This window comes from Anomalospiza imberbis, chromosome 26 (genome assembly GCF_031753505.1).
Source record: "Anomalospiza imberbis isolate Cuckoo-Finch-1a 21T00152 chromosome 26, ASM3175350v1, whole genome shotgun sequence".
NCBI classification, from domain to species: domain Eukaryota; kingdom Metazoa; phylum Chordata; class Aves; order Passeriformes; family Viduidae; genus Anomalospiza; species Anomalospiza imberbis.
In genome coordinates this window covers 4708810-4729135 of record NC_089706.1, presented here as the reverse complement: position 1 = coordinate 4729135, position 20326 = coordinate 4708810, and the positions used below count along the sequence as shown (strand labels likewise).

General features: G+C 49.2%; 1 long non-coding RNA gene across 1 annotated transcript; it reads left to right on the top strand.

Moving 5' to 3' along the window:
- Positions 1–15955: 15955 nt before the first annotated feature.
- On the top strand, positions 15956–20321 carry LOC137462741 (uncharacterized). Its single transcript, XR_010993765.1, has 3 exons — positions 15956–16407; positions 19172–19268; positions 19906–20321. It is a non-coding gene; the product is annotated as an uncharacterized lncRNA (long non-coding RNA).
- The last annotated feature ends 5 nt before the right edge of the window (positions 20322–20326 follow it).

The window sequence follows — 20326 nt, the reverse complement described above, 5'->3', positions numbered from 1 at the left end:
CCATCCATCCATCCATCCAATATCTTCCCATCCCATCCCATCCCATCCCATCTCATCCATTCCATCCCATTCCATGGTGCCCATGGTGTGGAGGAGAGGTTGGGATAGAGAAGCTGATGATGTTCCAGGGCTGAGGCATTTGAGTGCCCAGTACGGAGCCAGCCTCCGTCCCCTCTCCATGTCACCAGTGCCTGGTGACAGCAGCTTCCAGCACTCCCATGTGCCCACCTGAGAGCACCACGTGCCAGGCCAGAGCAGATCCTGGTGCCCAGCTCGGAGGTGACAGCTCCCACTCCCATTCCAGTTTGTCTTCCTGCCCACCCTTCCCAGTTCCATACCTAGAGGTGCAGCTGGATCGTGGAGGGGAGCGACGTGCCCCCGCCAGCCTGCCATGAACAGACACATTGTGCCCAGCTCCTCCTGGCTGGCAGATATTTGTCTCTGGCATTTGGGAGGGTTATTGGTACAGAGGCAAAGCTAAGCAGACAATAAACCTTCAGTGCTGCTTCAGGAAACTCCAAAATCCCGTCCACAGGGACTTGAGCCCAGTGGTGGCTGATGCTGGGCTTGTATTTATTTTTAATAACAATTCCTCCATTAAACCTGCAGTGATTTTGAGGTTCCTGAGACAGGGAAGTGAAAAAAGACGATATTGAACCTGCAGGGCCAGGAAGCCATCTCCACTGTTTTCCTAACCCTCATCATAATAATCCTAAAAACAAGGAAAACCTTGTCTTCCTGACAGGGAGGGATCTACAAATGCTTGGGCTCATTACAGCAGTGGAGAAAGCCCTGCACACTGACCTTCCCCTGACTGCCAGGTAAAACCACATTTATGGGATTAGATCAACTAATCCCTGATAAATGCAGTTTTGCTGCACCATGTTTGGATTGAGAAAACAACCAAGCATAAAAACCTGGACAAAAAGCAGAGTTGAGGATATTTGGATCCCAACGGGGAAGGCAGGGAATGGTAAACACTAAAATCCAGCAATTGAAGGAAATGCAAAAACTGAGCCCAGGGGAGAATTCATGGTAGATGGAGGCAGTTGAGGGAAGGTTCCAGGGTCCCTGCTTTTATATTAGCTGTGATTTAATGTTCAACTCCCTGATACCCTCCTAGGGAAAGAGAAAAGGTTCTGAGGGCTTTGTTTTAGCTCAGGCTGGCCCCAAATCCTACCAGAAATATTTTCATATAAGGCTGTCACATATAGGAAGGGGTTTCCCCATCCCTACATGGAAAACTTGGATAGGGACACCCAGCAGTGCTCAGTACCTGCTGCTGGTGAGAAGGAATTCAAGAACTTGTGAAATGCACCAGACACTCCAGGGATGTCTCCAGTTTTCTCCATCACTTCCTGCTTTCTGCCGTATCCCAACCTGCGCTTCCCCCGTAGGAAAACCCACAGCCAGGGATGCTCCTTCCCATCAGAACGCTGCAGCTCTCAAACTGGAAAGAGCCTGACACCACCCAGCATTGCCACAGCCACATGGAGAACACCAATCCCTTCTGCAGGCACGGCTGGACGTGTGTCAAACCCCACGAGACCTCACCAGACAGTACTTTCCTCTCAGCCCTGCAGCAGCTGATTCTCTTGCTTTAATGGGACTTGACAGGGTTATTGTTTTCCCCAGGTACACTGTTGTGTCTTTTCCATGCTCTTCCTGGTTTTTGATGGCTGTGATGCTGTCAGCTTCATCCTGTTACATAGCAGGGGCTGATGTTTAGAAGGGATGCCCTGCAATACCAGGAACAGGGTGGGGATAGAGGGCAGGAATTACATATGAGATGCTGATTTCTTCCTTTTAGTTGCAAAAGGGGGATTGGGCCCTGGCTCCCACCTTTCCCATAGGGCCAGTCTATGGGGACTTTAGGGCCAGTCATGAGGACTATGTATTTCCACCGATCCTTGCATAAGGATACCACAGATCACAATTACATCCACCAAAAAACCCAGACCCTCCAGATTTTAATGCAAACCAGGGTGCTAGGTGGCTGCAGGGGACCCTGTGACACTTACTGTTGTCACTGCAGAGGTGCAGGGTTACACATAGCAACCCAAGAACTGCACGGCTTGAGATTTTCTTTGAGCAGAAACACCTCTCCCAGCTCCCATCCCCTTCCCCAAGTCCCCTCTGAGCAGCAGCAGCCTGGTGAGCTCAGGCTGAGTGTGCCAGATGGAGGACCTTCAGGCGAGCAAGCACAGTTGGATTTAATGTACTGAACAATCCCGTGGAAATCCTGGGCCCAGATCCTACATCTGCTCCCGCAGCCCAGCAGTGCCTGGAGCCGGAGCCTCCACGGGGTTCCCTGCGTGTGGGGAATCCCAGCCTGACACCAATACCCAGGGTGGAGAGAGGAAACAGGAAATCACACAATTCCTGTAAGAGCACCTCTGGTAGCCTTGGACGTGATGTAAGTGACATGTGGAGCCACTAGCCAACATCAAGGCCATAAAACAGGGCTGGGCTGCTGCTCCCTGCTGGCAGAGGCTTCATGCCACGTGGGGGACACAGCTGGGCTCAGGTACAGCTGTACAGCCTTACCGCACCTCACAGCAGCATCTGCAGACCCCCAAACCACACCTGCAGCACCAGGAGCACCCGAGCCTCCCCTCCTCTCCACGCTCTGTGTGTACGTTTTCTAGTCCACTGCAGCAGGGCAGGGAAGTCCCAGGAACTCCGGGTCTGGCGTCCTTCCAGCGCGCCAGGGGACCTGTCACAAAGGGAGGGCGATGGATGCTGTGGATGCCGAGTGTGGCAGGATCCTTGATGCAAACCCCAGCGTGCTATCTTTAGAAGGAGCACATGCTCTGCTCAATTCCTTCTGCTCTATTTGCCACGTGAAACCCTTCCCAGTGCACGCTCAACGGAGGGAGGAGGGGGCTCCCGTGTCCCACAACCAGTGCTGACAAGTCCAGGAGCACCAAGCAGGTTGGCATTTAAGTTTTGACACCATAATGCATCTCCTCCCGCTGGGGACTTCATTGTCACACATCAAGAGGCACGGGAGAAGGTCACTCCAGTGGGGTGTGGAATGGAGCCACATCTTGCACAGCCACTCTCACCACTTATGGTTAGCTCCAGGAAGGATGGTGGAAGCCCTGGTGCAAGAAGTGTCATGGAATCATGGAATGGTTTGAGTTAGAAGGGACTTGAAGGTCATCCTGTTCCATCCCCTGACATGGGCAGGGACACCTTCCACTGTCCCAGGTGGCTCCAAGTCCCATCCAATATGGTTCTGAACATTTCCAAGGATGGAGCAGCCACAGCTTCTCTGGAAGACCTGTGCCAGGGCCTCATCATCCTCATATGGAAAGTTTTTTTCCTAATATCTAATCTGACCCTACTCACTGTCAGTTTGAAGCCATTCCCCCTTGTCCTGTCACTCCAGGCACCTGTAAATAGTCTCTCTCCATGTTTCTTGTAGGCTCCCTTCAGGTACTGAAAGGTCACCATTAGGTCACCCCAAAGTATTTTCTTCTCCAGGATGAATATATAGGATTTGTCCTCAAATTCATGGTCCAGCATCCAGACTCATCCAAGTCTAGGAACTGAGGGCTTTCATCCTTTTACATACTCACATTTGTCAACCTTTTAGTAACAGCTACACACGTGTTCCCTATGGAAGTCTATAGGGTCCCTGGAGGTAAGAACTACCTGGAAAAGCACCTCATCTGCTTGGGGTGCTGTTATAAGTGAGGTTCTTCCAGCAAGTTTCTCCATCCTTAATAGGGATAAATTTCAACACCTTTGGGCTGGGGTCCAACCTCCACTTCCTGGTGGGTGGTTTTCATTTTAGGTTAGGCTATAAATGGGTCAAAAAGGTATTGCCTAACTAGACCCTGCAGGAAAAGAGCTGATGGTTTCTGTGGGCTTTGGGTGTGATCTCAGCCTTCTACCTCACAGTCCTCCTGTGCCTCAGATGGTGACTGGGTTTGCAAACCTGGAAGAAATCATTGCAACAGAGAATCTCTGAGTTCATACCAGCCAAAGGAGCATCATTATTCCCCCTAGATTTCAGGAACTGCCACACTTTATGAGAATCTGACCCCAAACCCCATGTCAGGAGTAAAGAGCAATCATTTGCACCACTTGGGAAGGGGGACAGGGAAAGGAAATTCCTCTCTGGAGGGCCAAATTAAACCTTAGAGCAGCCACAAATGAGAAACAGGAGTATAGAGACACCCAGACTGTCCCCACATGCTCCCATCTCTGAAAGCATTCTCAGTCTGCCTCCACCTCTGTGGTTACAATCCAGCCAAACCATGTGAAGCAGAAAGAGAAATGTTTGGCAAGGAGTCGAGGCTGCTCTTCTGGGCTGCCAAACCTCATCAGAGCTGCCTGCAGGCAAAGCAGGGCTCTGCCACCTCCGCACAGCGCTGAGCACAGCCACCCACCAGCCTCACCGTGGCTCCAGGGCAGCGGGAAAATATGCTGCCAGCCGAGGTGAGGAGAAACTGCTGGCTTCAGGAGCCATGAGGCTCTCCCAAGGCAGGATTTTGAACAGCAACACCATTCTCTGTATTAAAACACCCTACCCTAAATAGAGAGAGGGTTCGTTTATAGTTTCAGTGAATTTAAGTGCAACTGATACTGTGCTAGTGTGTGATTTCTCAGAGGGGTGACAAGGCTGTCACCCGTAATAACCTTGCCTGCTGTGTGTGACAGTTACCCAAGGCATGAGCACAGGGCCAGCCCTGCTTGGCAGGGCTGGCGAGACAGCTCCAGCTCTGGGCCATTGCATCAGCACGGGGACGCAATCACAGAGCTCATTGCTGCTCAGTGCTGCTCTGTGCTCCTCATTGCTGCTCCGTGCTCCTCAGTGTTCCTCAGTGCTGCTCTGTGCTCCTCATTGCTGCTCCGTGCTCCTCAGTGTTCCTCAGTGCTGCTCTGTGCTCCTCAGTGCCCCTCATTGCTCCTCAGTGCTCCTCAGTGCCCCTCAGTGCTCCTCATTGCTGCTCCGTGCTCCTCAGTGTTCCTCAGTGCTCCTCATTGCTGCTCCGTGCTCCTCAGTGTTCCTCAGTGCTGCTCTGTGCTCCTCAGTGCCCCTCATTGCTCCTCAGTGCCCCTCAGTGCTCCTCATTGCTGCTCCATGCTCCTCAGTGTTCCTCAGTGCTGCCCTGTGCTCCTCAGTGCCCCTCATTGCTCCTCAGTGCTCCTCATTGCTCCTCAGTGCCCCTCATAGCTGCTCTGTGCTCCTCAGTGCTCCTCATTGCTGCTCCATGCTCCTCAGTGCCCCTCATTTCTCCTCAGTGTTCCTCAGTGCCCCTCATTGCTCCTCAGTGCTCCTCAGTGCTACTCCGTGTTCCTCAGTGTTCCTCAGTGCTCCTCAGTGCTCCTCAGTGCCCCTCATTGCTCCTCAGTGCCCCTCATTTCTCCTCAGTGCTCCTCAGTGCTGCTTCATGCTTCTCAGTGCTCCTCAGTGCTCCTTGGTGCAGCAAGAAATGCCCAGCAGAGTCCAAATCCCTCTTCTGCAAGACTCTGCTCCCTGCAAGGCACCAGCCCCTGTTTGTTCTGCGGGGTTAAGCAAGGGGAGATGGGGATCCTAGGGGAGGAAGCAGCATCCATCCTCAGAGCTGGCAAAAAGAGAATTTGTGTCCTCTGCTCCCCCAGGATGCACAGAGAAGGAGTGCAGGGGCTGAGCTGTTCTCCCAGTCTCTGGGCACAAAACTGATACACTGCATTTCTCACTGGGAGGGATGAGGGAAAGCACAGGGCTCTTTGCAGATATTTATTTTTTATTTCCAAGAGGAAGAAGAACAAAACAGCCCCAGCAGGCCCCAGCAGCAGCCAGCCAGCAGAGCCACTGGCCAGGCAGGCAATTAACACATTGTCACTGAAGCAGGAGAACAACCCTGATGGCTGGGACCCAGCAGCCTCTGGCTTCTTCCCTTTTGTTTGGGAGCCAAAGGAAAACAGAGGAAGGAGCTGCCATCCTGTTGGCCAAGGGTCTGATTCCACTTGGATCAGCACCCAGCAGCCCTATGCCCCCCGAGTGCCAGGCTGCTGCGGATGTCAGGTGGCAGAGGCCAGGCTGCCAGGGGCTGAAGGAAAGCAAGGAGCTCTCCTCCGCCTCTGCTTTGCCAGGGGATCTTAGAAAAGGCCACTGTCATCCCAAAATGTCCAGATGTGCCTCCAGCCAAGCGGGGTTGCCCTGACATTTCTTGCGGCTTCCTCCACCCACCACCAGAAATCCAAAGGGATAAAAATCAAAGTCTGGAGGAAGGAAGAGAAGAATTGTTTCTCGAGGCATTTCTACTAAAAATTGTTTAGGGAGTGCTGGTTTCCAATCTCTCCTGGCATTGAAAAGAGCAGCAGATCTGGGGTTCAGCCAGTGCCAGCTGAACCTCTTCTTGTAGAAGGCATCTCAACCCACTTTTTTGTTGGCCTTAATGCCACAGTCCTGCTCCAACTGATACAGAAACTCAGGCTGGGAATGGGATTTCAAACTGTTATTTTCAGTCTCTGCAGGAATAAAGAGATTTTGGACAGTCTCACAGTGCCTGAGCACCATGTGGAGGCAGCATCAGGAGCAGGATGGGGGAATTCTCACACCAGACTGGGAGCTCTGACACTTTGCACAATGGCAGTAATAAAAATCAAAGAATTAAGAGCCACTGAGGGAAGTGTGAAGCCCCTGAGATGGGGGAGGTCACAAGTCAGGGCTGTTTTTTCAGATGGCACAGCAGTGAGTTTGGCTCCTTCTGCCCAGAAGCCCATTTGAACTTGGCTGAACCAGGCAGGAAAAATTGAACAGGGGGAAGGGGATGCTTCATTAAATATTCATAGAAAAATGCATTTTTCTTCCTCATAAATAACAAAAATGTGTTCCTCCTCAATTAATATGCATCACTACTAACTTGTCTAATGAAGCCAAGCTCTGTCTGAGGAACTCAACGCTAATGCTTTCTGTCAGTTACATGCACCAGCACTCACAGATTATTTTTTCAGTCATTTTTTTCCTGATTTTCCTCCCAAGGTGGGAGTTCCCAGCTTGTGTCTGCCCTGAAAAATGTGAGCCAAGGATCTAGAGACACAATAAAGTAAGAAAGAGCATCACACTAGAGATACAATTGTGCTGTACAAGGCAGTGCAACCTAGCCCTGGTGGGTTGGGGTTTTTCCTTAATTAGAAATATAAGCAATCCCTCTTGCAAGCCTATATTTGGACTAGGATATTTAAAGAATTCTTCTTATGAAAAGAGGAACACACGGAAATCCCCTGCAGAAGGAGGCTGACACCATAAAATACAAAGATTATGGGGGGATAAGATGTATTTCGTATATCTCATTTTGTCAACCATGGGGTGGATGATGAGAGGAGGAGAAGGATGCTGAAGTCCAGGTGCAAATCATCCCAAGGCAGAGCTGAGATCCACCTTGCATCACTTGAAACCTTCCTAGAGAGGGACCCAGGGCACCAGACCTGAATGCAGATGGATTATGTGGATTACAGGGCTGTTTTCGTGTAGGGAGTCTTAAAGAAAGATGGAGAAAAACATTTTACAAGGACATGTAATGACAGACCAAGAGGGAAAGGTTTCAAACTGAAAGAAAGTAGATGTAGATTAGATGTTAGAAAGAAATTCTTGCCTGGGAGGGTAGTAAGGCACTGGCAAAGGTCTTACAGAGAAGCTGTGGCTTCCCATCCCTGGAAGTGTCCAAGGCCAGGTTGGAGCAACCTGGTCTAGTGGAAGGTGTCCCTGCACAGTTAGGGGGCTGGAATTGGATGATCTTTAAGCTTCCTTCCAACCCAAACCATTCTGGGATTACAGGATTCCATGATACTGTCTCTGATTCAGATGAGACTCCACATCTCACTACAGGTCCTTCAGAAAGATTTTTGAATCCTTGCTCTGCATCTTCCACATGATCTCCCCTGTCTCTCCCAGAGTCTTTTCAGACTGTCTGGACCTGTCTTGTCACAAAAAGCCAGCTGTCACTGCTGTCTCTTGCCTCCTGAACGCTGCATGTCACCGCCTGCCTCCAATCACTGTCACCCCAGCTTGTGCTGCCGAGCCTGGCTGTGAACCCCGGCAGCGGGGTGCAGACACGTGTGAGCACTGAGCCATCCCTCCTGCTGGGACAGTCACCTCCAGGCAGCTGGGAAGGTAACTCCTGCTAGAGCAACACTCAGCAGAGCTGGGCTATCAAAGGCATTAAGCCCTGGAGATTCAGCTGCTCCACACAGGGCCATTGATGACTCCTCAAAGCACCCCAAAACCTCCATGAGAGCAACGCGCAGGGACAACTGCAGCGTCCATCCTGTCCTGCTGTCCCAAACTCTCTCTGCTTTGGTCACAGGGAGTGAGTGCACTTTGACAGAGATCCAGCTGGCTGGCCATGCCCACCAGCACATCACCAGGGCTACTGCTCTCCCCTCCCATTACTGCTCCACCCTCTCCAGCAGCCCCAAGTGGTTGAGATGGGATTTTGACGATATCTCGCTTGCCCTTCTCTGTGCCCAGCTGCAGGCAAGAGGCAGAGAGCAAAATGCCAGCACCAGTTTCTTACAAAGAGGAAATCTAGGGCCTTTGTAGTCACCAGTTTCTTACAAAGAGGAAATCTAGGGCCTTTGTAGTCAAAAAGCAGATGATGGACCACACACAGCCTGAAGCCCATGAGCAACTTCTGGAAATGCCATGCTGGTACCACCCTCCTTCTGTCTCCACTCCAGCCCCAGGGAGGAGAGTCATAAAAGGGAAGCAGAGAAAAGCAGGAGCCAGCCCAGCACACAGCACCTCTAGAGATGAATATTTGAGTTTCCCCATTTTTGGTTCAGGGTGGAGAAAAGATGGCTTTGGGGATATCTCATTGCAGCCTTCCAGAGCCTGCAGGGCTTACGAAAAGGAGGGAGAGAATTTTTATATGGGCAGATAGTGACAGGACAAGGGGCAATGGTTTTAAACTGAGACAGGGTTAGATTAGATATTAAGAAGAATTCTTTATTCAGAGGGTGGTGAGACCCTGGCACAGGTTGCCCAGAGAAGCTGTGGCTGCCCCATCCCTGGAAGTGTTCAAGGCCAGGTTGGATGGAGCTTGGAGCATCCTGGAATAGTGGAAGGTGTCCCTGCTCATGGCAAGGGGGGCTGAAACTGGATGAGTCTTAAAGTTCTTTCCAATCCAAACCAATCTGGAATTTAACCCCTCAAAATCAGGCTTACACAGTAAAGAGTGAAAGATAAATCCAATTCCCACCATCAGTTCAGAGTACACAATATTTGCGACACCACAGAGCCAGAGATTGACAAATCAACAAAAAATAATTCCTGGTTTAAAATCGCCTTACACAGGTCCCTCTCAGGATGACCTAGAATTGACGGATCACAAATTTTCTTTCACCAGCCCAGCCAAAACCTTGTATCTGCTTGAAAGAGCAGGCGATGCTACACATGAGGAGAGCCAAGAGCAATACTTCTAATCCCGCGTTAACAAACATGACTCACCCATTTATTTTCACTGGTATGTTCATGGTTATTTTAAGCTTTGTCTAAAGAATGCCAGCTACTGTATAATAACTGCAATGAAAGATGGCAGTGTTTTTATTTTGCTTTACAACTAAAGATTTATTTTTAGTTCCTTTTAAATAATGCAAAGCGTAACTGGTTTGTAAATTATTTTAAAGACTTTGGCACTGATTTCCTAAAGCAGATCCACATGAGCAAGTCACACCTCCAGACCAGAGTCCCCGTAAGAGAAGACCGGTGGCCCAGGTGCCACGGGCTCTGCACCTCCCTGGGAGTCAGCCTGGCTGCCAGGACATCCCAGGAAAATTCCACCTCACAGGCGAGGTTTTTTAAGAGGCAAGACTTTGCTTTGCAGGATGTTTAGTTCAAGTCTGAATCTAAACAGCTGCTGTTTTTCCCCAGGCTCTTTCCAGCATTTAGGCGGTGTAAGATTAATTCTTGGTGTGTTGGATCCATCCTTGCCCTGCTCCCTATTGTGCTGGTTTGCAACCTGGAGCATTCTGGGGGTCCTGTGGGGTTACACCATAAGCTCCCATCAGACATCCATCTGCTCCGTGGTTCTCCATCTGTTCCCACAGCGAGGGGCTGGGTGTTGTCTGGGGGTTGCAGGCGGCAGGGAGGATGCGAGTCAGGACTCCTGGGCTCTGCTCCTACAGACAAATCAATGGAGGAGAGAAAAAATATCCACAGCCTGAGGCTGTCCTCCCTCTGTTAGAAATGGGCGAAAAGGAAAACAACATCTAACACCTATTCCAGCCCTGGAGAAAATTGGTACTGAGTAGTCAGAGCTCAAGGTTCAAAGAGCTTGTTAAGAAAAGGGGGAAATCAGCACTTCCAGCTTCCTTCTCCTTGTCAAGATACAAAGACACTCACTTGACTCTCCACGCTGGGAAAAGGGCTGCCCAGGGCTCAGCTGTGGAAAAGGACAAGCCGGGCCTGCTGGCTGCTCCTGCCTGTGGTGCCAGACACATGGCACATCTCCAAATCCCCTGGGTACAGGAGCTAGGGAAGTGGGGGTTAAGTGCCTGTTCGCATGGCTGATGATTCTAGTTTCACACGTACAAATCCCTCTTATGGATTCCATGGAGCTGGCAAACTCAGATCTCCCCGGGGCCATGGCTGGTTGCTTTGACGTGGCCATGGCAGGGTTTTCCCTAGGCTGGGTCTAAGCAAGGCACACTCAGGGTGATGGGTCTCTCTGGACACCACCATGCATGGCCAGTGGTCTGTCTGTCCCAGGGAGAGCTCCCTTCTCCCTCCAGCACACCAATATCCAGGGGTAAACCCCAATTCCTTTTTGGGAAACAGGAGGAGAAGCATCTTTGAGACAGGAGGGGCTGAACTTTAGCTGAGAAAGGGAATAACCACATCCAACCACCCCTTCTCAAACCTCCCACAACCCTGAGTAAACACCATCCCATAGCTTCATTTCTCCTTCCTGCTCTCCCCATAGTTGTACCTGGAATAAATCCCCTTTGCCATCACTAGGAGACAGAGGGATGGGGAAGGCTGTGACTGCTCATACGAAATGCAGAGCTGCTCACACAGGGTGCTCTCGGCAGAGACGCTGCTCTTGGCTTTGCTCTCTGCTCCATGTTTATGCCAGCTCTGCTGGCAAATCCGCAATCTGCTCCTGCCTCCAAGCAGACCCGAGCTTCCCTAAGAATTTTCCATCAGAAAGTCACTGTCAGGCTCCCAGAGCCACACACTCTTCTGCAGCTGTTTTCTGCCCTCTTGTGAAGATCTGCAGAAATCCATGGCTACAGCTCTGCAGAAATCCACGACTCCGCTGAGCCACATTTCCTCACTTTCTAGGCAGTGATGTGAAGAGATGGTGACTGTCTCCAGCTCACATCACTAAGGATTTCCTGAGTGTGAACAAGGGCTTTAAGGACCATCACCTCTCCCAAAGATGTGTATTGCTCCCACTTCAGCAACAACCCACACTGGGCTCAACCCTGTCTGAGCTGCAATCACCACTTCGAAAGCCCTGAGCAGATCCCCCCTTGCACTACTAGCCTTGGCAGAGACAAAGCTCTCGTTCTCTCCATCCAGCCCAGCACTTCCCCAGGATCCTGTGGGATAAAGGCTCAGCAATCTGTGGATTCTAAAGGGCTGAGCATCTCCACAGGCTCTTCCTACCAACAACTCCTCAGGTGCACACAGGCCAGTGCATTGCAGGGTTCATCCCTCCCTCCACTTTTCCTGACCTTATTTTGGGAATTACCTCCATGGGACACTGAACTTGGTGGTTTGTCCCAAGGAACAAGGCTGGGAAAGGACAGGGATGCAGTAAGCAGCCTGAGGCTCAAAGTGTTCCTGCCCACCAAAGACAACAGTTATTTGTCCAGGAGGAGTTTTTGGCTCTGATCCACATTTGGTGCCAGCATGGGCTGTACCAACACGGCCCAAATTTCTATTTCAATCCCATATCTCCCCTCTTGGCTCCACAGAGGGACAGACGGGATGTGACTCATGCAGACACTGAGACAGAGCAGGGACAGAAGGGGAAGCTGTGCCTTGCTGTGCACGTTGCCCTCCAAGCACAACCCTCCATCTGAACCCCACCATCTGATCAACAAGTCATCTCCTTGTCCAGGGAAAGCAGGACAGCTTGGACCAACACAGTCCAGCCAGCCAGGTCCCTCCATAAATCCATAGCTACAATTCCCTTTGCCTAAAACCCGCAGTACTGCCCCACTAAAGCAGCAGAACTGAGGCACAACAGGGGATGTGACTCAAAAACCCCCAGCCCTGTTAGAGGCCAGCAAATTAACCCACACACCTTGGCTACAAAAGCCCCCAGGTCAAAGCCTACACAGCATTCTGTGTTCTCCTCCTTCTCCAAAGTGCCAGTGACAGATGCCAAGGGCTCTCTGGGGTACCCTTCATCTTGCCCAGGCATGTGATGCTCCCACACATTGTGACAGTTCCCATCAATTCCTTGACTCGGGCAGAATGATGCAGTACAGAGCACTGTCTGCACAGCCCCCTGGCTCCTAAACATCAGAGACAGAAGGAAAACAAACTCTATTTGGTCTGCTCCAGTCACTTGTCATAGCTATTGCAGGACTGCTCCTTAAACACAGCTTTTATTCCAGATTATGATTGTATCCAACAGCACAGCACCACCACACTGAGCCTTTTTTCCTTCTAAGAGCTGCTTTTCAGCACTCGGGCTCTGAACCCCACAGGTGCTGCCAGGGATCTGCTTGTGTCGATTCCCAAAGCTGACAGTTGGATCCAGCACGTCCAGAGCCATTTGCCAGATGGCACAGCCACCCCGCTCCGCTCCCAGACAAACACTCAGCCATGCACAGCCCAACCCGCTCCGACAAGTGAGACAGGAGGAAGGTCAAACCATCTGTTTGCCGAGGGCTCAGTGCTGTATTTAAGGACAAAGTGTTTAAGGACTGGAAATCGGATCTTAGATTTGCCCATTACACAAGTGCTTTAGTATTGCTTCTGCACAGTCTCGGTGAGCTTGGAGTCCTTTGGGTGCTAAAGCTGATCAGAAATAAGAAAGCACCCAACAGCTACAGGAGCAGCATGGTTGTCCTCAAACCAAAGCTCCCTCTTGTGCCACATGATAGTCAGACCCAACGGTATTCCCACAACAGGAAAAAAAAAATCAGTTATTTTTTACAATGTAAGTTTCTGAAGCTCTAACTGCTAAAATATTTTGAGTATTTTCAAATATTCAGTTGACATCAGTTTCCATCCCTTCTCAGAGCAGCAGCTGGTGTCTCTCATCACAAGCAGCTGGATTTCATGAGACTGTAACTATTGCCAAGAGTTTGGGGAGCTCAGAGACACATGGGCACATCCACTCAGGCTTACTAATTCCTTCTCCAACGAAAGAGGCCTTTATTTTTCCTTGAAACATCTCACTTCTACACAGCTAAACCATATTTTGAGTGCCCCAGTTTGAACTACCAGTGCACAGTGCTTTGAACTGGAGAGCTGGACTACAAAATCTCCTTCTGAGGTCTCTCAAGCTGAGTTTTCATAAGTTTCCCTGAGTACTCCAGGCACACTGGAGTTCCCGGCACTCCCAGCTGTGCCTGCATCCCACAGGGCTCCTGCTTGGCTCTGCTGTGTATTTATTTCAAGGCCAGGTTGGACAGGGCTTGGAACAACCTGGGATAGTGAAGGTGTCCCTGCCATGGCAGGGGTGGAACAGGATGAGCTTTGAAGTCTTTTCCAACCCAAACCATTCTGGGATTCTGTGATCTACTATTAAAGTGTTTTCTGGTATAATATGATGATCCTAAGTGTTATGAATAACTACGTAGCTGTTGGCTTTTGCTATTATATATTGGCTTTTACAAATTATTTTGATATAGTACAGTTTGTAATCTCTTTTTAACTGCTTTCAATATAGTATAATTTGTCAGCCTTTTATAATTAATACCCTAATCCCTGTATAGAGTCTATATTTTACTATGATAAATATATTATACTTCAGGTTTTTGCAAAATATTAAAATAGAGACTATGTGCTGTCTATTACAACATTAACTTTTGCAGAAGTAATTGTAATTGTGAAATAATAATAACTAATGCCTTTATTTTTGTAACTGACAATAGTGAAATAGCTAATATTGATTGAAAGTACTTTCAAAAATAGCTAAAATACCTGTATGGTAAGATAACATTGAAAAGAACCAGGCAAATAACACCAAAAGAGCAAAGAGGAATCTACCACTAACCCTTCAGCTATCAATAACTCTCAAATCACAGATCAGGGAGCCTTGTGAAGAAATAAAATACAGAATCACATCTACATTGTGGCAAATACTCCAAGAAGATGAGGTCAAGGGTCGAACTAAGCTAAAGAATTTCCAGAACATGTAAACTCAAAAGAATATTTGAATAGGTATAATCTTCACGAATATGCATTTGACCAATGCAATGAAAAAATATATAAGAAGAGTTGTTACAGTTAATTGCGTGCATCTAGCTATGCACCCAGAGCTGTTACATTTGCTTTATCCCTTATTAAACTTTTAGAAACGTTAAAGAGGGAGCCTCATTTCTCACACAGGCTGAGGAATCTCTTCTAGGCAGAAATGAAGTTGTGCCTGCCCAAACACTTTCCAGCTGAAGGTGATCTGTTCAAACATTTCCTTATTGTGAGAAACGACCACTCACATTAAAATTTCAAAGACTTATTAAACCTCAACAACACAACAAAGGGACTGAATAAGGAAAAAGGGACAGCACTGGGTGCTTAGCTGCAGCCAGAGGCACATCCACCAAATGGCAGCTCCACCTTTTATTCTCCTGGTCAGCCAAATACATATTCATAAGTTATTATACATATTAAAACATTTTCCTTATCTAACCCTGTCCTCTCCCAGAGTCTGACAGCTGACTTTTCTTTGTCGTCCATTTGGTGGAGACATTCTTACAGTCTGATTGGAGGTGAGGTGTTGTCATGCCAAGCCCTCCCAGCAACAAAGTTCACCCATTCCCAACTGCCCCATGCAAGGGGCAAATGTACACACCCTCCCTCCACATGACCCTGACACTGCTGATAATCAGGCTTGTCTGATGGCAACAACACAGAGAGAGGAAAAAGGAAAACAGAGGGTGTCCAAAAATAACCTACAATAACCTACAATACCCAAAAGGCAGCCTACAATAACGAAGTTACACAATGACATAACTTCAAATCTCAACAAAGCTTTCCTTAACAGACACAATATTCATCCCTTAATTGCAAGAACCAATCATCATTTTATCCATCTTTACCATTATCTTCACCATATCCTCACCCTATGGAAGGAAGTGAAAGGAGATGAGCTTTAAGGCCCCTTCCCACTCAAACCAGTCTGGGATTCTCTAAATCCTCCATGATTTGGGAGCACCAGCACACTGTGGGTGTTGGTGACAACAAGCCCAGCTTCATCATCAGCATCAGACATGGTCTGGGCTGTGCAAAGAGAATGTAACATCAGCCAAAAAAAAAATTATTCATAGCAACCACCACAAATTAACAAGCCTTACCTGCGTTTCTAAAGGCTCCCACGACGGATGCACTTGCTGCGGCCACCAAGTTGGCAGAGGGCAGGAGTGAGGACAGAAGGAAGAGCCAAGCCCTCAGAGTGCTGGGAAAGAAACAGCCAAGCCCTCAGAGCAACGAGAACAGGAACAGGAACAGCTGAGTCCTCAGAGGAATGGGAGCAGGAACGGCTGGGCCCTCAGAGCAAGCAATAGGAAGAGGAATGGCCGAGACTTCAGGGGAATGGGAAAGGGAATGGCCAAGCGCTCAGAGCAACAGGAGCGGCTGAGCCCAGACTGCAGCACCTGAAGCCAAGGAAGAGAGATTAATGCAGGGAGTAGAGATTCACCAGGGAGCACCTGAAGCAAGGCCAGGCTGGACAGCACTGGTATTGGGGAAGGTGTCCCTGACATAGGCAGGGGCTGAAATGAGATGAGCTTTAAGGTCCTGTCCAGCCAAAAACATTCCATACTAACCCAGCTTCCCTGGGCAGTGACATCATCACCTCATGTCCCCGGATGAGGTGTTTGTCACAGGAACAGGGAAAAGGTTTCTCTGCTTAATGCTGAACGTAGGATAGGCTGGAGGCTCCTGTGCCACACTCCTGGTAGAAGGAAAGGTAAGTGTGTTGGGGCACGTTCTGGGAGCTGCCAAAGCCACAGAAATACCAAGTAGTGAGGCAAGGTCCAGGGTGCATCATTTCCACTCATTCTTTCCTACCTAGAAGAAAGGTTGCCTGTGACATCACCGGCAAAAGCGTCACTTGTGTTGTCAACTCTGCTACAATCTGTGTCCTGGTGGGAGGGCAGGGATGGTGGGAATGTGCTCCCTAGGCCAGCGTCAGCCCTGCCTGCTGAGGAGGCAGCCACTGGCACGTCAGGAAACATGGAGCAGCCAAGAGGCAACTGAGGGGCCCAGGTGAGCACACACAGGTGAGCAAGTTCAGACCCCTGCCAGAGCCACTCCTTTATTCTGCTCCTGTTCCAGTGCACTCAGCTGGGGAAGTGCCATGGAAACGCCTTGATTAATCACGGACTGTTTAGACACAAATACTAAAACTCAGCTTTCATGAAGCAGAGAAACACAAACTGGTTTTTGCTAAGATTACACTCTTACACGAGAAGATTTCAACCCATCATAGAACTGCATTTTTGCCTTTCTGCACTGGTGTCTTTCTGCCCCTCAGTCCTTTCTTCTTGCCCTGCTGTAGCTGTAGAGAATGGTCAGATTCCCTGTGTTGGACCCTGCAGCATCACAGGGCGTTTCCAATTATCCACGGGAGCAGGAGGCACTGAGGCTAGGCTGGTTTCTTGGGAGGCAGGACTGGTAACATTTGTCCCCAAAGCCAGGATGACAAAATGAGGGACAGATGAGCAGGGTCCCTGGGCTCACAGTGGTTTCTGACCCGGTGATGGGGAAATGCCAAATGCCATGAGGCTGTTTGGCCTGGTAAAACAACAGACTTGAAACACAGGGCATCACTCAGGGACACACACAGCCTGTGTCCCATCCTGGGGCAGGGCAGAGAGAGGCCAAGAAACAGCTTCTGCATTTCCACAGCAGCATTTCCCAATCACTGTTCATGCCACCTGGGTCACTCCTACTCAGATCACCCGGATTGCTGCTTTCCAAAACACACCTTTTTGGAGCCCTGTACCTCACTCTGACAACAACTGCCTCCAACTGCATTTTTTCTAACTCCTTGCTCCCTTTGGAAGACACCAGGGACAGTCCAAGGCTTTGAAAGCCTGGGAGATGTGGCACTAATGCTAGGAGGGAATAAGCAGGTGCACTCTTGGCTTCCCTCTGCTTTTCCAAGATAAATACTGTTTACCTCTTGGTGCTGCAAGACTGGGTAAGAAGGTAAAGCAATGGGATTTACAAACTCTCTCCATATAATTGCACAGAGCTGCAATTAAGAGTAAAACAAGGCCTGTGTGGCGTGATCCGTGGCTTTGGTTTGGGACTGGAGTGCCAGAGCTCTCCAGCTGTATTTGGAAAGCAGCGCAATAATGTGTCACATTTCTAGTTCCTTCTCATGCTGCTGACGGAGAGCAGGAGGCTTGAGCACAAGGCTTGAAGCACTGGGAATGCTGGTGCTGCTACCAGACTGGCTCTGGTATTTTCCACAAGCCATGCAAGTGGCCATAAAGGTTTTCCTTAAGCTCACGAGCTTTGTGTGCCTCGCCCATGCATTCCAAAGGCCCCTTCCCTCCTGCACCAGAAGATGCTTCTGAAGTTGACTCTTCTCATTGCAGTCAATTCTTAGGGGATCCTTGCACCAAAGAGTAGATGGAAAATGATTTCCAGTGCATTTGTCCTCTTGATTAGGCACGGAATATATTTATGCCTCTTGTCTTGAGTCTTCAGTTTTCTTTTGCTGCGCAGCAGCAGGACCTGCAAGGTGTGTGCAAGGAGCTCAGGGCCTTGGCTCCCGGGTGGTGGCAGACACTGCTCCCATGTGGAATTGGGGCTGGATTAACCTTGCGCTGATGCTTTGGGGTTAGTGGAGCCCACAGCCCTGCCAGCCCCAGCAGGTCCAGCACAGCTGCTCTGTCATCCTCAGGGCTGTTTTGCAGCCCCCTCACAGAGATCATGGCTGCATCCAAATCGCTCCAGCACTGCCCTGGCACACAGCAAGAGGGAGAGAAGCATCTCCTGGTGGCTTTGGAAGCATTTTGCCTGAAGATGTTGCTGAGATTTCTGTGTATATCAGGAGAGGCGTGTCCAAGTTGTTATTGTCTGTGCTGGCCACTTTGCCTCTGTCTGGCCCAGCCCTCAGCGCTGCTTTTCCCACCAGCAGCTTCCCAGCGTCTCACCCAGCAGCAAAGCTAAGAAGGCTTTGCATTTCTCCATGGATAACCAATAAATCCCTGCATTGGTCAGACTTCTTTCCTCCTTCTTTCCTTCTTTATCAACCTCTTTCTCTACTGAAATTTCAGCCCTATAGGAGGCAGGTGAAATAATGAGTTGTCACCTGGACTCTGTATTTTTACCCTTTTATAAGCTCACTAAAATTGTGAAACAAGGAAAACGAAATGGGTTGTAATGTCATTCGTAATCCAGCCACCTTCTCCACTCCCTGTGATGGGGTTTGGCAACCTGTTTCAAATGGGGCAAGGGAGTTTTGAGCAGCAGCTTGCAAGACTCTTTTGTGCCAGGGAATATTTGCAGATTCCTACTGCCCAAGAGGCTGGAATTTTGTGCTGGAACTCCAGGGTATTACTGAAGCAGTCCACCACTTTGAGAAGCAGCTTTTCCTTCCCGAAGACTCAGTCCTGGGGCACACCAGACCCCTGGGCTGCTCCCCAACACATCAGTGTGACATGTGGCTGTCCCCATCGCCTGGGGCTGCCAGTGCTCACCTCAGGCACCTTGCATTGCAGTAATCTTATTTTAATGAGCATTGGGACACCACATCATCCACTTCTGCCCACTGCTGCTGTTTCACTGGACCTTTGGCCAGAGGCATATAAGGCAGTGAGAGTGTGGTTGGAAAGAGAACCACAGCTGAGCACTGGCTGGCTCTGGACAACCCATTGAAGCTGTTGGGCAGCTGTTTTCTTGCTGTTGGGGTGCTTGGAGTTAGCAGAGATGCTGAAAATAAGTGGAAAAGAGGGAAGACCTTACTCTATCCTGTTTAGAGGATGTAGTTTCATGATTGTATACCAAGCTGGAGTGTTATCTGCTTTGCAGGACTTGTCTCCGGACATAATGAAATATGCACACAGGATCTATGGAGGATCTTCAGGATCCATTATAGCTACATTCGGATTGTGTGGATGTGATGTGGGTAAGGGCTACAGATTTCTGTTTATTTTGTGTCAAAAGAGATGGAATACCTGTGAATTTTGGAGTTCCAAATATTTTTGTTTCATTATCAGTGGTTAATTTCTCAGATTCTTTACTTTATTGCCTTCTTGAATAGTGGAGAATGTGTAAATTAGGCAGCACTTGGAAAACAGTTATTGCATTTTATAAATGGGAATTCACGGCAAGCATATCTAATAAAAGAAACAGAGGAGCTCTCCATGATAAGGCATTTGGGACTTTTGGCAGAAAAATGTTTCGCAAAGAAATGAGGAAAAAGAAGACATATTAGCAGGGCCACAGATGCAGAGCTAACAGGAGGAAATGTTATACAAAGGCTTCCTGTCCATATCTCCAAAAACTTTTAAGATGCCTTGTGCAGAAAATGGGGAGAAATGGGAAAAGAAAACAAAATATTTCTGCCTCCTTCAGTATTGAAAGTCCTTGGAAAAGTTGTGTCCACTCATGGGAGCTTCAGCCCTAATGAAACACAAGGTCTCTAAATGAGCATTTAGCAGCTGGATAAAATACCCCTTTCCCAGGTGGAAGTGCAGCTCAGAATGCACATAAATAACAATATAAGGGATGTAGAATGATTGCTTTGCTTTGCTTTGCTTCAGATGAGATAAAGGAGTATATCCTCAGTCGGCTGAAAATCTCTCTCTGGGGGCTGGTCCCTGGAGGAAGGGTACATCGAATCTTAAGGGAGACCTTAAACAAATTCCTGCCTCCAAATGCCCACGAGCTGGTGTCTGGAAAGCTGCACATTATCCTCACCCGCCTGCACGACTGGAGATGCGTGACAGTGTCCGAGTTTGCCTCGAAGGAGGAGCTGATTCAGGTGGGAGCAGCCACAGCCACCCGTGAGGGAGGAGCTGGGAGACATTTGCTGCCTGGCCATGTCCCACAGCACAGAATCACAGAGCGGTTAGGGTTGGACGGGACCTTAAAGCTCATCAAGATCCACCCTGCCATGGGCAGGGACACCTTCCACTGTCCCAGGTTGGTCTCCAGCCCCATCCAAGCTGGCCTTGGATGGTT